This window comes from Bicyclus anynana, chromosome 11 (assembly GCF_947172395.1).
Source record: "Bicyclus anynana chromosome 11, ilBicAnyn1.1, whole genome shotgun sequence".
Taxonomy (NCBI): Eukaryota; Metazoa; Arthropoda; class Insecta; order Lepidoptera; family Nymphalidae; genus Bicyclus; species Bicyclus anynana.
Window position 1 is genome coordinate 7,054,659 of NC_069093.1, and position 14,131 is coordinate 7,068,789.

The following is a 14,131-nucleotide window of genomic DNA, read 5'->3' on the forward strand; positions in this document are numbered from 1 at the left end:
GTCTCGGTGATGGAAAAAGATCGTCAGGAAACCTGCATACCAGAGACGTTTCTTAATTCTCTGCGTATGTGAAGTCTGTCAATCCGCATTGGGCCAGCGTGGTGGGCTATTGGCATAATCCCTCTCATTCTGAGAGGTGACTCGAGCTCAGCAGTAAGCCGAATATGGGGTGATAATGATGATAGTGACTCGTATATAAAACGTCCAATAAGCTATATGATCTCCTTGGCATAAGAAACAAAGTAGAATTTTATTTTTGAGGAAAATCGTTTAAGAACGTACATATAAAGGTACCTACAGTAGGTATACCTCTCCATTATCTGTTAAATTAAGGAAAGGTCAACGTCAGGATCAACGAGTCTTCCTATTTTGTGCAGTGAATTGATTATCAGTAACACAATAAACAGTATTGTTATTATTTTTATTTATTTTATTATTTACAAGTTTTTAAGATGGAATTGGGCTAACTTGTTAGGAGTAGGATGAAATCCACACTCCTTTTCGGTTTCTACACGACATCGCACCGGAACGCTAAATCGCTTGGCGGTACGTCTTTGTCGGCAGGGTGATAACTAGCCACCTATATGTATAGTTTTGAGATGTATGACTGGTGGGAAGCCTCTCACCAGCCATACATCTCAAAACAAAAATGTCTGTCTGTCTGTATGTTCGATGTAGAAACAAAAACTACTCGACGGATTTAATGAAACTTGGTGCAATTATTCTTCATACTCCAGAGCAGTGAAGAGAAATGTTGGGAAAACGGGAGAAGTTACTCCATTTATACAGCGATACTAGTGTAAGGGCTGGATTAAAGAAGTCTAAGGGGAGACGAGACGGAAAGTGTAGTCAACATAATGTGTAAAATGTATTGTATGTGTAATGAAAAATGTAATGTGTAAATATATGTAAATATTAACCGTTATCGAATAATTTTATATTAAAGTAAATTACGCTCAGTTAATTCGTAGTACCTATTTTTAAAACATTTTGTTTTTCAAGATTTATTTCTATCTTTATTTCTTTTTTAAGATTTATACACCTCTATTTTTGTTTCTTTATAATAGGTATCATAAAAATTACAAAAATGAAAACAAATGTATGTGACACGAATATATAGGTAGTTAGAATTTTTAATTAAAAGGTAAATCAAAAGCTGGCAAAAATATTTTATATATTTAATTTGCATCAGCGTGAAAAAAAGTTATAAATCATTAACTACGATTATTACTAGGATGTGCCAAACTTTTTTTTCAGTGTAAACCTTTAAATTTGAATAGTAAAGGTTTATCATTATCAACCCATAATCTGCTCACTGCTGAGCTCGACTCTTCTCTCAGAATTAGAGGGGTTAGACCAATAGTCCACCACGCTGACCCAATGCGGATTGGCAAACTTCACGCACGCAAAAATTAAGAGATTTCTCTGGTATGGTTTTCTCACGATGTTTTCCTTCACCGTTTGAGACACGTGATATTTAATTTATAAAATGCACACAACTCAAAAGTTGGATGTACATACCCCGGACCGGATTCGACCTCACATCCTCCGGAATCGAAGGCATAGGTAAAACTTATCTACTAGCTATCACGGCTCACAAAATCTCGACTCACGGATTCAGAAATTTCTAGACGAAAACGCAGGCGTCTAATAATATATTAAGATATAAGATAAAATTGTTAATAACTTATCATTAAAACCATCTCAATATCAACGTAATAAAGCATACGAACTAGATAAATGATAATAATCAAGTAACATAATGTGAGACGTTAGCATAAAATACTGCATGTTCAGCGCTCTTAGAATGATTACGTTCGTAATAAAATCTACTGATATCACGTTTTGTTGTAATAACTACAAAACCGGCTCTATTTTTGTCGACTTACATAAAACAGGAGTTTTTGAATTGTATATCTATGGCCTGACAATTGGCCTTTCCTCCCATCGCCCGCATATCATGGGAGTGTCATCAACAAACCTTAGACGCCCCATGCTATCTACCCGTCATAGTTCTCGTTTCCGTGGGAATACGGGAATGGAATTTAGGCTTATGTTACTCGGTTAAGATATAGCGTTCTAATGTTAAAGGAATTTCCAAAATGGGTAGATACAGAAATTACCCCGTACAACCTCACAAACCCACAAACTATACCTCTATACATATAGCCTGAATTAGTAACTATAGCATGTTTAGTATTTTTTACATGCACATTAATACGCCATAGGGGCTATTAATGTGAAAATATTTAACTAATTATAACTCGTAGGAATTACTAAAATATGTAGATAAATAACATTAAATGCTCATTCGCACGAGAGTTAAAAAAGCGATACATAAAAAACCCAGGATTTGCGCTTTTACGAATATTTACGTTTAAGCCCTCATAAGCACGAGAGATTTTTAACAGACGTTAAAAATGCGTTCAAATAATTATAGTATAAAGTTAAATGAAGGTCTATTTCCAACGCCAAATTTAAAATGCAAAAAATTATCGAAAAAACGCGTCGTGTTTTAAAAACGCAGTCGTGTGAACATATTATAACTTGGGAATGCATTTGTCGTACCTATTTCAACGCATTTTTACGTTAAAAAACTCTCGTGCGAATGACGCCTAATTAGCAGGTCTTACATTACCTACAGTTGCAGTTGACGGAACCGTAAGCAAACATTATATTGTATGAATTACAAATGAACGTAATTATTACACGCACCATTCTACACACCTTGTGTTTAATCTTTTAGTGCAAGACGTCGAGCTAAAGCATAGATACTCAGTCCTGTGTACTTTTGCAGTTTTACCTGAACATGTCAAAAGATTTTATAACTTTATGCTTTTGAAATTAGGATTCTTTCTTGTTTATTCTTTACAAGTTAGCCCTTAACTACAGTCTCATCTTATGGTATCTGATGATGCAATCTAAGATGGAAGCGGGCTAACTTTTTAGAAGGTTCACAAAGCTAGTGCTAGATAGTAAGTTTAATTTGTAAAATACTTGTTATGTTAGTTAAGAGTTTAGGTATCATCGGAGATTATAATAGGCAATTATGGTCAAAATGTTCAAAAGGAGGATTTAAGACGAAAATTAAATACTAATTGAAGAATTATAATCATATTAATACGGAAGCACTGTTTTTAAATCCTTGTATTTAAATTCCTGGGAATAACGATATTATTATCCCTAAAAAGTAAAGACCTGGGCCTGTAATCTTGTGGCATGTTCATCGTCCAGTCTTTTTCTACCAAACGGCGTCGGCCGCGTGGCGCAGTGGGTAGTGACCCTGCTTTCTGCATCCAGGGCCGTGGGTTCGATTCCCACAACTGGAAAATATTTGTGTGATGAGCATGAGTGTTTTCCAGTGTCTGTGTATATTTATACAATATATAAGTATTTATATGTAGTATATAATTGTATATTAATATTATAATATCAACTATCTTAGCACCCATAACACAAGCTACTCTGTATGCTTACTTTGGGGCTAGATAGTGATGTGTACCTATTGTTTAAGTATATTTATTTATTATTTTTTATTTATATAAACGCTAACGTTCCGAAAATTAAAAAAATTATGTGGGAATGCCAAGATACATATTTGAAAAATATGTATCTTGATTTATATATTAATTATTAGCGGACGCCCGCGACTTTGTCCGCGTGAAACCCTACTACTACTCTACCCTACCCCCACTCCCAACATTTCCCTTCACTGCTCTGCTCCTATTGATATTGTATACTACAACCTGCCCAGAAGTATGAAGAATAATAATTGTACCAATTTTCGGTAAAATCCGTCGAGTAGTTTTTGTTTCTATAACGAACATACAGACAGACAGACAGACAGACAGAAAGACAGACAGACAAAAAATCGAAAAAAATATATTTTGGCTTCAGTATTGATTACATAAAGCCCTCCAATTAAAATTTTGAAAATATCTTCAATCTTCAATTTGACCTGTTACAGTTTTATTATAAGTATAAATTATAGGGTTAGATTTATATAACCCCGAATCCCACGCAAACAAAATCTTTTCTAAATGAGTGGTACATACGAGTAAGTAGGTAGGTATGTTATATGTTCAAGGAAAATCAACGTAGGAAATTAAATTCGTATATTACAAGCATTTGCCCACCTTAACTTAATTAGGAAAATGAACATAAAGTTACGACCGAATAACTTCGCTTGGTAATTAAAACATAACGTAACTTGGTACGTAGGTTGTACTTAAAATGTTTGGATTAAAACCCAATTTACTCACGGGCGAAAATACAAAATAACAGAAAATACGGCTCGATTACGGTTCCGTACCTCGAAAAGGTTATTAACTTATAGGATTAATTTGTCCTTCTATCTGTCTGTCAAGACCTGTCTCGGAATAGTCGGTGGTCGAGTCCTATTCACACTTGTCCGGTTTCTTTCTTCAGTAGTTTATGGACCAACCAGTTGGCTCTCATGGTAGTGAAAACCATCTACCAACCATCATAGGACATACAAGGAACACGCCCCAAATTGTGCAGCTCTGTGTCCATCAACCTAGACGTATAGAATGTAAAACATTATATTATCAGTCAGGAAAAAGTCCAGATGGCAAGACACCTGATCGATTGACAGTGGTTCCCTAGAAAATGAGAGATGGTTAGTATATGAATCACATTGCCTCCATGTCATACCAGATAGACAGAATCAAGGGTGCCGCAGCAGAAAAAGCTGGAACCGGTAAATGGCACAAATATGGTTCTCTGACCGAGAGTAACATCGACGTTAGAAGTTCCTTTTGCGGAGAAACTCTTGGGCTGTGGAGTCATGGTATCATAAAATTCTTTGAATTACTTCACCGCGGCTAGTTGCCTCGACTGGTGACAGACGGGCTGGCTCATTTTCTGCGCAAAGGATCAGCCTGGCTGACTGGCTGTCCAACGTGGAAATACAGCCAGTATTCTTGCCACCATTTCACGTGGGCATATACGGATTAGTATAGTTATTAGGGTGATTGTATTCTTTCTATATTATGAATGTAGTTTAATTTGCATGAAAATACGAAATAATCCAATGATGAGACAAACTACTCATTTATATTGAAAAAAATATTTACATAACAAGTGTTCATTTAACATTTGTAAAAATATTTACAATTGTATTTTCACGTGGCTGTGTCGTGACACTTAACTTCAGGTGTGTCGTCACTATGCTGATGATTATTCTTTGAGTATATAATATTTATGAAATCGTTAGATATTCAATAGTCAATTAATATTAAGAGAAGCATAAGTGTTTATTAATGTTGAGGAAATTGCTCTTTAACGATTAACCTTTTTGTACTAGGTACACCACAAGAAATAACGTCTTTTATTTCCTTTTTCTGTTTAGTGTTCTGTACTTCAAAAGAAATAAACTAGCCAACAACAATATTATTTCGTTGTATGTCTGTCTTCTTTCTCAATTCGAATTTTTTTATTATTCTTTGCAAGTTAGCCCTTGACTACAATCTCACCTGATATTGAGTGATGATGCAATCTAAGATGAAAGCGGGCTAACTTGTTAGGAATAGGATGAAAATCCACACCCGGTTTCTATACGACATCGTACTGGAATGCTAAATCATTTGGCGGTACGTCTTTGCCCTGTAGGGTGGTATCGGCCACGGCCGAAGCCTCCCACCAGCCAGATTTGGACCAATTAGCCCAGCTGAGGATCGAACCTAGGACCAACTTGTAAATCCTCGCTAGGTGGACCGAAGACATCAAGTGGGTTGCAGGCAGCCGCTGGATGCTGGCGGCTCGAGACCGGCGGCGGCCGTTGCGCTTGGAGATCCATGCAAGAGGCCTATGTCCAGCTGTGGACGTCCATCGGCTGATAATGATGATGATGATGATGATTCATTTTATATCGATATCAATTATCATACAATACTACAACGTTTCCTGTTGGATAGGTTACGATAACCCAAAATTGGAGAAAGAGGACAGGTCTATTTGCGAACCGGAGTAGATCCCACCTATTGGGACCTTAGATAAAAGAAGGAAGACTATACTATTAAATAGAAGTAGACTGGGCTATATAAGATCAAAAGAACCTGCGATTTTTTGGATTCCAGTCCGCCCTTCCTAAATGTTAAACACGTGAAAGTCAAAAAACCACCTACGAGTACAAATAATTAACAGACCTTCGATATTATTAAAAGTGCTCATAAATTAAATTATCCGGAAATCAAATTAACATTCTCTTGCTGAACAAAGATAAATATTACTTCGCATCGCTTCGTTATGTGTGTTCAAATACAATTGTATGATTTTATGATCGTGCGATAAGTCAAAAACCTAGCTCTGTACGCTCCTTAGGTAAGCATTAGCAATAAAAACATCATAAAACACAATAAAACAGTAAAGCTTCGCTCGCTAATTATTTTCCTTGCAAAGATAAAACTGATTTAATATTGCTCAATTAATCAACAAATCTAGAATATATTTTATATTGTATTTCATATCTGAGATGTTGACACTAATTTAGTCTACATTTTGAATACAAAGTGATTATGTAATTATGCAAAGTGTACGATTTTATGTTAATTCTCGGAAATATATTTAAATAAAATAATATTGATGTCAAAAGGAAATGAATTATTAGTATAGGTAGCAAGTTACCAGAGCGTATAAGAAGTATTTTTCTTTCTTGAAGAACGGAAAATTTAATGGGTAGGTAAGATATATTACTAAGGTATACCTAAACAGCCATGATAGCCCAGTGGATATGACCTTTGCCTTCAATTCCGGAGGGGGTAGGTTCCAATAAGTTCCAATAAGATAATGATGATAATACTAGTTATAAAAAACCCCTTGTTTTCGGTACGCGTTAGTGTGTGTACATAGTAGTAAACAAACAGACTTAATTCCTTAATTAAGATAAAGTAATTTAATGATAAAAATGTAAAAAACAATTTCGTTTACTGAATAGCTGCTATTGCAACTAATTGCATAGACTTTTTAAATTAATTACTCGCATCGTAATAGGTAATTTAAATATAAAGAACGGTTCATTGTTTTGGATAACTGATTGATTTAGATACGGGATTAAGTATATCAACAAAACGTGCATGAAAGTGTAATAAAATACATATCTACTTAAATAAGACAAAGAAGATTTTGAAAATATAGTGATACTGCTTTGGTTCTTCTTATTATAGGTAACTTTTTGTTATATCTATTATTTTATTCGGAGAACTAAAATTGCTTAAAACAATAGGAAATATTTAAGATGATACTAATAACAGAATGTTTAATAATCCACTAATAACATACCTACATAGTGTTAAAATCGTTTATAGTAAACGTAACCGTAATTAAACATAAACCAATTATCGATTCGATCAAGCTATCATTAAGTTTGAAATCGTAAAACAAAAACAATTGCGCGAAACCACGCAAATTAAACTATCATACAAACCATATTTTAACTTAAGTACAAATTAAAATAGGTAATGGTTTTAATGGAAATATTGTAAAAGGCACTCACTTTTTAATTGATTCCGGTTATTCCGATAGTTTTTTTTTAACACAATTTATAGACACTAATCGGCGCGTTTGGTCGGTGACAGGCAAACTGCGAACTGCGAAGCGCGACTGGAGCGCAGTGTCAGTCTGCCAGACTGCGCTCTTACGACAAGTCATCAAACGTGAAGGTGCAATGAGAATGTTAACACGAACTAACATGAATAGCATTCCTTGGTTGATACTATCTTAGATTGCTTTTGGACAAGGTCCATTATACCCTAAAGCTTTATTATTATTTTTTTTTTATTTGAGTAGGGGCCGATAGCTCCCTGCTATCGGCATCTACTTAGACCTGCGGAACTACTACAGCGTCACCGGGGGGGTTGGGCGAGCGCAGAAGCATCGCCTGATGTGACCCGAAGCGTTTGGAACCCTCGTAACTTTAGTTTTAAGTTTTCGACTATTATTACCACCATTAAATTAAATTAAATTATGACATAATCTTGACCTTTCAAAAGTGCTTGTAAACTAAGCCTAATTGAAATAAATGAATTTTGACTTTGACTTTGAAGGCTGAAAGAAAGATAGAGGATGGAACGGCTCTCTATGGGGGTTTCCTATGAGACTCGGACCTCGGCTTAGAGGGCCCTTCTAGATAGAAACGTGAAGGTGCAATGAGAATGTTAACACGAACTAACATGAATAGCATTCCTTGGTTGTTACTATCTTAGATTGCTTTTGGACAAAGTCCGTTGTACCCTAAAGCTTTAGCGTGTTCTCTGTTTATACCTCAAGGGTATTGTAAAAGCTAAATAAAAAAAATGGCATCCTTTTGTTGTAGATGTCCAGTCGACTCGCACAAAACGTTTCGCATCGAAGTTTCTAATAAGAACAGCGAAGATGTGGAATGACCTTCCGGCTTCTATGTTTCCTAACACATGAGATTTGTGCACCTTCAAAACAAGAGTGAATAGGGATTTTCTTGGCAAGCGCGCTTCAACCTAGACATTGCTTTCCACCAGGCATGATTTTAGTCAAGCGCAAGACTATTATGAAAAAAAAAATCGCGAAAATACGTTGACTTGTTTTACGTTGAAATATAACATTATTGTAGGCTAATTCGTATATTTACAGGAAACGACTTCTCTGGGCTTATTGCACGAGAAACTTACAATAACTTACAGGTCAATCACTTCTTTTTTCAAAGTCAAAGACTTATTTTTTTTTAAAACGTTGGCATTATTAGCAGTCTTATTATAAACTTGTGTCACGGTATTAATGGACTTTTCTTGAACGGTTCCGATGATTTTAATAAATTTTGTTTTGTATATATTCGGTAGGTATTATATTATATTATTTTTAGGTCGTAAAGTATTTCTCATTTTAGCTAAATTTAACAAATATGAAGTCTGAAAGTGGCGAGAGTGACAGAAAAATTGAGGAGTAAAAAGTTTGGTATGGACATATAATGCGGAGGGATGAATGTCATTTAACCAGAGCAATGTTGAAATTGCAAATGAAAGGACACCAGAAGAGAAGAAGGCCAAAGAAGAGATGGCTGGAGTGTAAGTAGGACATGTGTGTAAAATAGTGGATGATGAGTTGACGAGAAATATAAGCGAACGGCAGATATTGACATATTTTGCCGACCCCATTTAAGTGAGATAAGGTAAAAGAGATGTTGAAAAAATTACCAATTTCTGGTAACTAAAGCATTTTATAACTATTAAACACAAATATATAAGTCGTTTAGGATTTCACAATCAGGACAGTAAAATTTTAATAACTAATATAATATTTTTAATATTTCGTGTCAAAATTCTATATTTATGCGTTAATATATTTGGGATTGAGCACAAGGTGAGTAATTAAAAAAGCCAGAATCTTTAATACCGGAAATAATTGGCATTTTTAGAATGTGTTGCGCATAATCAACTTATTATATCAATGGTATTGCGAATAAGTGACCATGACGTCATCAAAATGATAACGTCATGGTAATATGCATTTTTTTATTGAAAGCACGTTAATAATCTATTTTCCTAATTTCTGCAAAGGCTAATAACGAAGTTAAGGGTCTGGCAACTAATTGAATGATTTCTCATGATGTCGCGTAGAAAATTTAAAAAACCTATTATATTTAGATAAAGGTTAAGTATTTCCTTACCTTATAAATAAATAAATCATTTATTTATTACATAGAAAATAATGAAAAATAAGAATCAAAAATGGTATCAGCTGGAGGAGGCCTTAGATACCCAATGAAGGATTATTTACTTAATTATTACCTACTATACCTACTAACATAAAAATAATAACATGGTAACACTTATTTAATAAGAAACAATTGAAAACCTAAATAAGAAAAAAAAATGTACGCTTTATTTTGTTATATATAATGCACCAACATAAAATATTATATTATAGGAAAAATAAACACAAAATTTATTGTTATAAATATATTGTTGTTATATATTTAACAACAATATATATATACCTATGCTTTTAATAAATCTGTAGAGAGGTCAATTCTGTACATGAAATGTATTTCCAAAATAATTTCCAAAAATGCCATCAGTAAAATTTTTGTCTGTCTGTCTGTATGTTCGATATAGAAACAAAAACTACTCGACGGATAACGAAACTTGGTACAATTATTAACTATTAGGAAACACGGCCATGCTTATTTTTTACGCAGTTTTTTGTTTGAAAGTTGCAGAGTTATAGCAAAATTATGATTCTACTTTAAATAATGTACGATAAAGGAGTATGGCATGTTGTTTATTAGCAAAAGTTGTCTACGACAAGATATACAGGATGTCTCGTAATTAATGGATGACGCAAATATTAAAGCATCATTACCCAATTCCCTAAAACTTATTTGATTAGTTTTATTAAAAATCTTCTTAGCGTTACCAAGTTGTATTTGTTTTTCGGATTTTAAAAATAAAATCATGAATCAGTTTTTTCAATGCTGTAGCTGCAGTATAACTTAGATTTTAAAGATCAGATTTTGTTAAAGATTACGGATCTAAATTATGATACTATTTTTATAAATAATTTTTTATTAGTTTTGTGGAAGAAACTTTGAATGCAATAATTATTTGTCTTTCATGAGGATGACTTGATAAGACAAAAATGCTTTGTAAAAAAATATGTAACTGAATTGAAATTTAACTTTATAACGGACAAAAATAACACAGGTCCACGTTAAGCCTTTTACCATAGGATTTTAAAACGTCGCAGTACTCTACACCCTTCCATAAATATATTTAACTAGCTGACGCCGCGCGGTTTCACACGCGTGGTTCTCGTTCCCGTATGAATATGGGGATAATATAGCATATAGCCTTTCTCGATAAATGTGCTATCTAACACTGAAAGAATTTCTCAAATCGGACCAGTAGTTCCTGAGATTATCGCGTTCAATCAAACAAACTCTTCAGCTTTATATATTAGTATATAGTATAGATATAGAAGTATAGATTCAGCCAGAGGCCTCCACACACAGCCACAACAATCTCAGAACCTCAGATGATCCGTGAACAATTGAACAATATTAACTAAAATGAAATTTAAAAGGTGGTACTAATCCTTAAACCTTAATTGATTGTAAATAAAAAAGAGGCACGCGTACTAACTAGATTGATTCGTCCTTCCTTATACGCACTGCTTATAAATAATTAATAAGTATAGAATTATATTATATATAAATCAATATATTTAGGCAAAGCTTAATCGTGTTCCACAATAAGCTAATCATAGTAACAAAATAAAGTATATATTATATTAAAATATGGTAATTAAAACAAAAAATATATTATTTCAGTTAATTTATTACTTGGATTTGTAAAATTTATTACTTTACCAAACAAATAGGTATAGTAATAAATAACAATATGTTTATATTAATTATATTAACATCTGTTTTGTAAATTATAAGACTTCTCTTTTCATCTTCGACTAAGGCAGAAGCTTTTTTTAGAGTAGTTAATTTCAACACTCTACTAGGACATTTCCAATACAGTCCACATTCTGGACTAGGTTCTGAACTACTGAAGCGTTCGTACTTGAGGTGAGACTTTGGCTAATTCTCATGGAATAATGATATGACATGTCTATTTCTCTGGTTCTTTTTCAGCATTTTCCTCTCCTCCCATTTCTTTAGCTTCTCAATAGTCTATAGAGAAATATTTTTTAACTAGCGGACGCCCGCGACTTCGTCCGCGTGAAAGTCGTTGTAAACTTTCAACTACCCCTATCCTACCCTACCCTAACCTACCTCTACCCTACCCTATCCCAACCCTTCCCCCCCCCCCCCGCGAGTCGCGTCGAGCATGAATTAGTATTAACGCGCGATGGCTTAGCGTATTTCTTGTATAACTTTGGTGTTTCTTTACCGATTTTTATGATACTTTTTTTATTGAATAGGTAATAATGTCAACTTTTTTAGTTAGGGATGAGTGATGAGTGTTATAAACATAAGAGTAGACAAATATAATTAGAAAGCTCCGAACTGCTAAGCTATCGGGAGTTACACGTGTTATTGTGAGTCAACCATAAAAGATAGACATATATATGCTGTGGTATTTTTAAAGATAATTTTAAGGAGAACATTTCCGTCATACATGATTTCTATGTTGCTTTAACCATTAAGGCTGTACACGCGACGAAAGCTTAAAAAATTGAGTAACTTCTCCCGTTTTCTCAATATTTCTCTTCACTGCTCTGCTCCTATTGATCGTAGCGTGATGAAAAGTTTACTATAACCTGTCCAGGAGTATGAAGAATAATTGTACCAAGTTTCGTTAAAATTCGTCCAGTAGTTTTTGTTTCTATAAAGAACATACAGACAGACAGACAGACAGACAGACAGACAGACAAAAATTTTACTAATTGCATTTTTGGCGTCAGTCTCGATCACTAATCACCCCCTGATAGTTATTTTGGAAATATATTTCATGTACAGAATTGACCTCTCTACAGATTTATTATAAGTATAGATTTACTATACAAATATCTATAACTTCTATACTTATAATAAATCTGTAGAGAGGTCAATTCTGTACATGAAATATATTTCCAAAATAACTATCAGGGGGTGATAAGCGGTCGATACTGATGTTTGTCTGTCTGTATGTTCTTTATAGAAACAAAAACTACTCGACGGATTTTAATGAAATTTGATACAATTATTCTTCATACTCCTGGGCATGTTATAGTATACTTTTCATCACGCTATGATCAATAGGAGCAGAGCAGTGAAGGGAAACGGAAGAAGTTACTCCACTTTTAAGCTTCTGTCGCGTGTGCAGCCTTAATGGGTAGGGTAGGGTAGGGGTAGAGACTAGGGTAGGGGAAGGGTAGGGTAGGGTAGGGAAGGAGTCGGGTAGGGCAGGGTAGGGTTAGGGTAGGGGTAGTTAAAAGTTTACATCTATTTTCACGCGGACGAAGTCGCGGGCGTCCAATAGTATTTAATATGATCTTAAAATATTTGATTGTCTTAGTAGAATAAAGCATTGCTTATTAATTAACACAATTTGTATTTCGTTTCATTAAAATCGACTTAAGAAAAAAAGATGCGAAAAATAGTTTCTTTTTTATGTAAATACTGTTGCGACTCCTGTCTATTCTCGCGAAATTCCTGTTGTTTCAGATAATTTAGTATCTAAATATTTGACATTTATTTATATGTACCTACTACCAAAATAGTAAGCTGAAATGGATTGCCTACAAACAGAAAACCTTCGCAGGGCGTGCAAGAAGCACTTTCAATAAAGGTCAGCCCTGTATCCATCAAACGGAGGATGATTTATGTGCTTCCAATTTCAAAAACAACTTTTTTTTTCAATTACAAATGAATGCCGATGCATTCTAACAGAAGAATTCATAGACGTTGTGGAGGCGCCCCCATGGGATCATTCTGCCAGCAAATAGAGGTTAAATTCGACACTCGGCGGCTGAATGATCCCCTAGATGTGCTCCTCCAACGTCTATGAATATAGTAAGACGGAAGCTAACGGGCTACATTCCGCGGTGGATTTACAAGACGGAGGTCCTGGGATCGATGCACGGCTGAGTCGACCAAGCGATTTATCGTTCCGGTATGACGCCGTGTAGAAACCCAAAGGAGTCATCTTACTCCTAGCAAGTTAACCCGCTTCGATTTTTGATTGCATCATCACTTACCATCAGGTGAGATTGTAGTCAACGGCTAACTTGTAAATAACAAAAAAAAAATAAGCCCCAATAACTAACAAGAAACATTGTGCTATTCTTTTCTTCAAGGCATTAGTTGCAAATGTATACGATCATAGATTTGTTTAACTCCTTTCTGTTTTATGAGGAGAGTAAAAATTCAGTCAAGGATTGATTCTCTCTTATTTATTTTCCAAAAGCAATCCTGGTCTGGCATATCCTTGCAAGTTGCAGAAAAGAGTAACAATAGTAGGTACATTATTGATACTAAACAAAAATTAACAAAATTGTCCAGCACACATCCAAACCAAATCAACACAGTAATTAATATTTTGTCCACCTTATCCTTGCGTATTTACCCAATTACACATCAGTCTATTCAAATTAAATAAAAAGTATTTTTACTTGCTTGCTAATATATAATGTTTGTAATTTGAAATAG

The 14,131-nt window shown here is 34.4% G+C and overlaps 1 protein-coding gene across 2 annotated transcripts in view; it reads right to left on the reverse strand.

Moving 5' to 3' along the window:
* Positions 1 to 7,653, reverse strand: part of LOC112049678 (putative inorganic phosphate cotransporter) — a 38,864-nt gene extending 31,211 nt beyond the window's left edge. The window contains exon 1 of one of the 2 annotated variants that reach the window (XM_024087670.2): positions 7,514 to 7,653. The gene's annotated coding sequence lies outside the window, so the exon portion shown is untranslated. The remainder of the gene's footprint in view (positions 1 to 7,513) is intronic. The other variant, XM_024087672.2, reaches the window with a different exon arrangement.
* Positions 7,654 to 14,131: the final 6,478 nt, after the last annotated feature.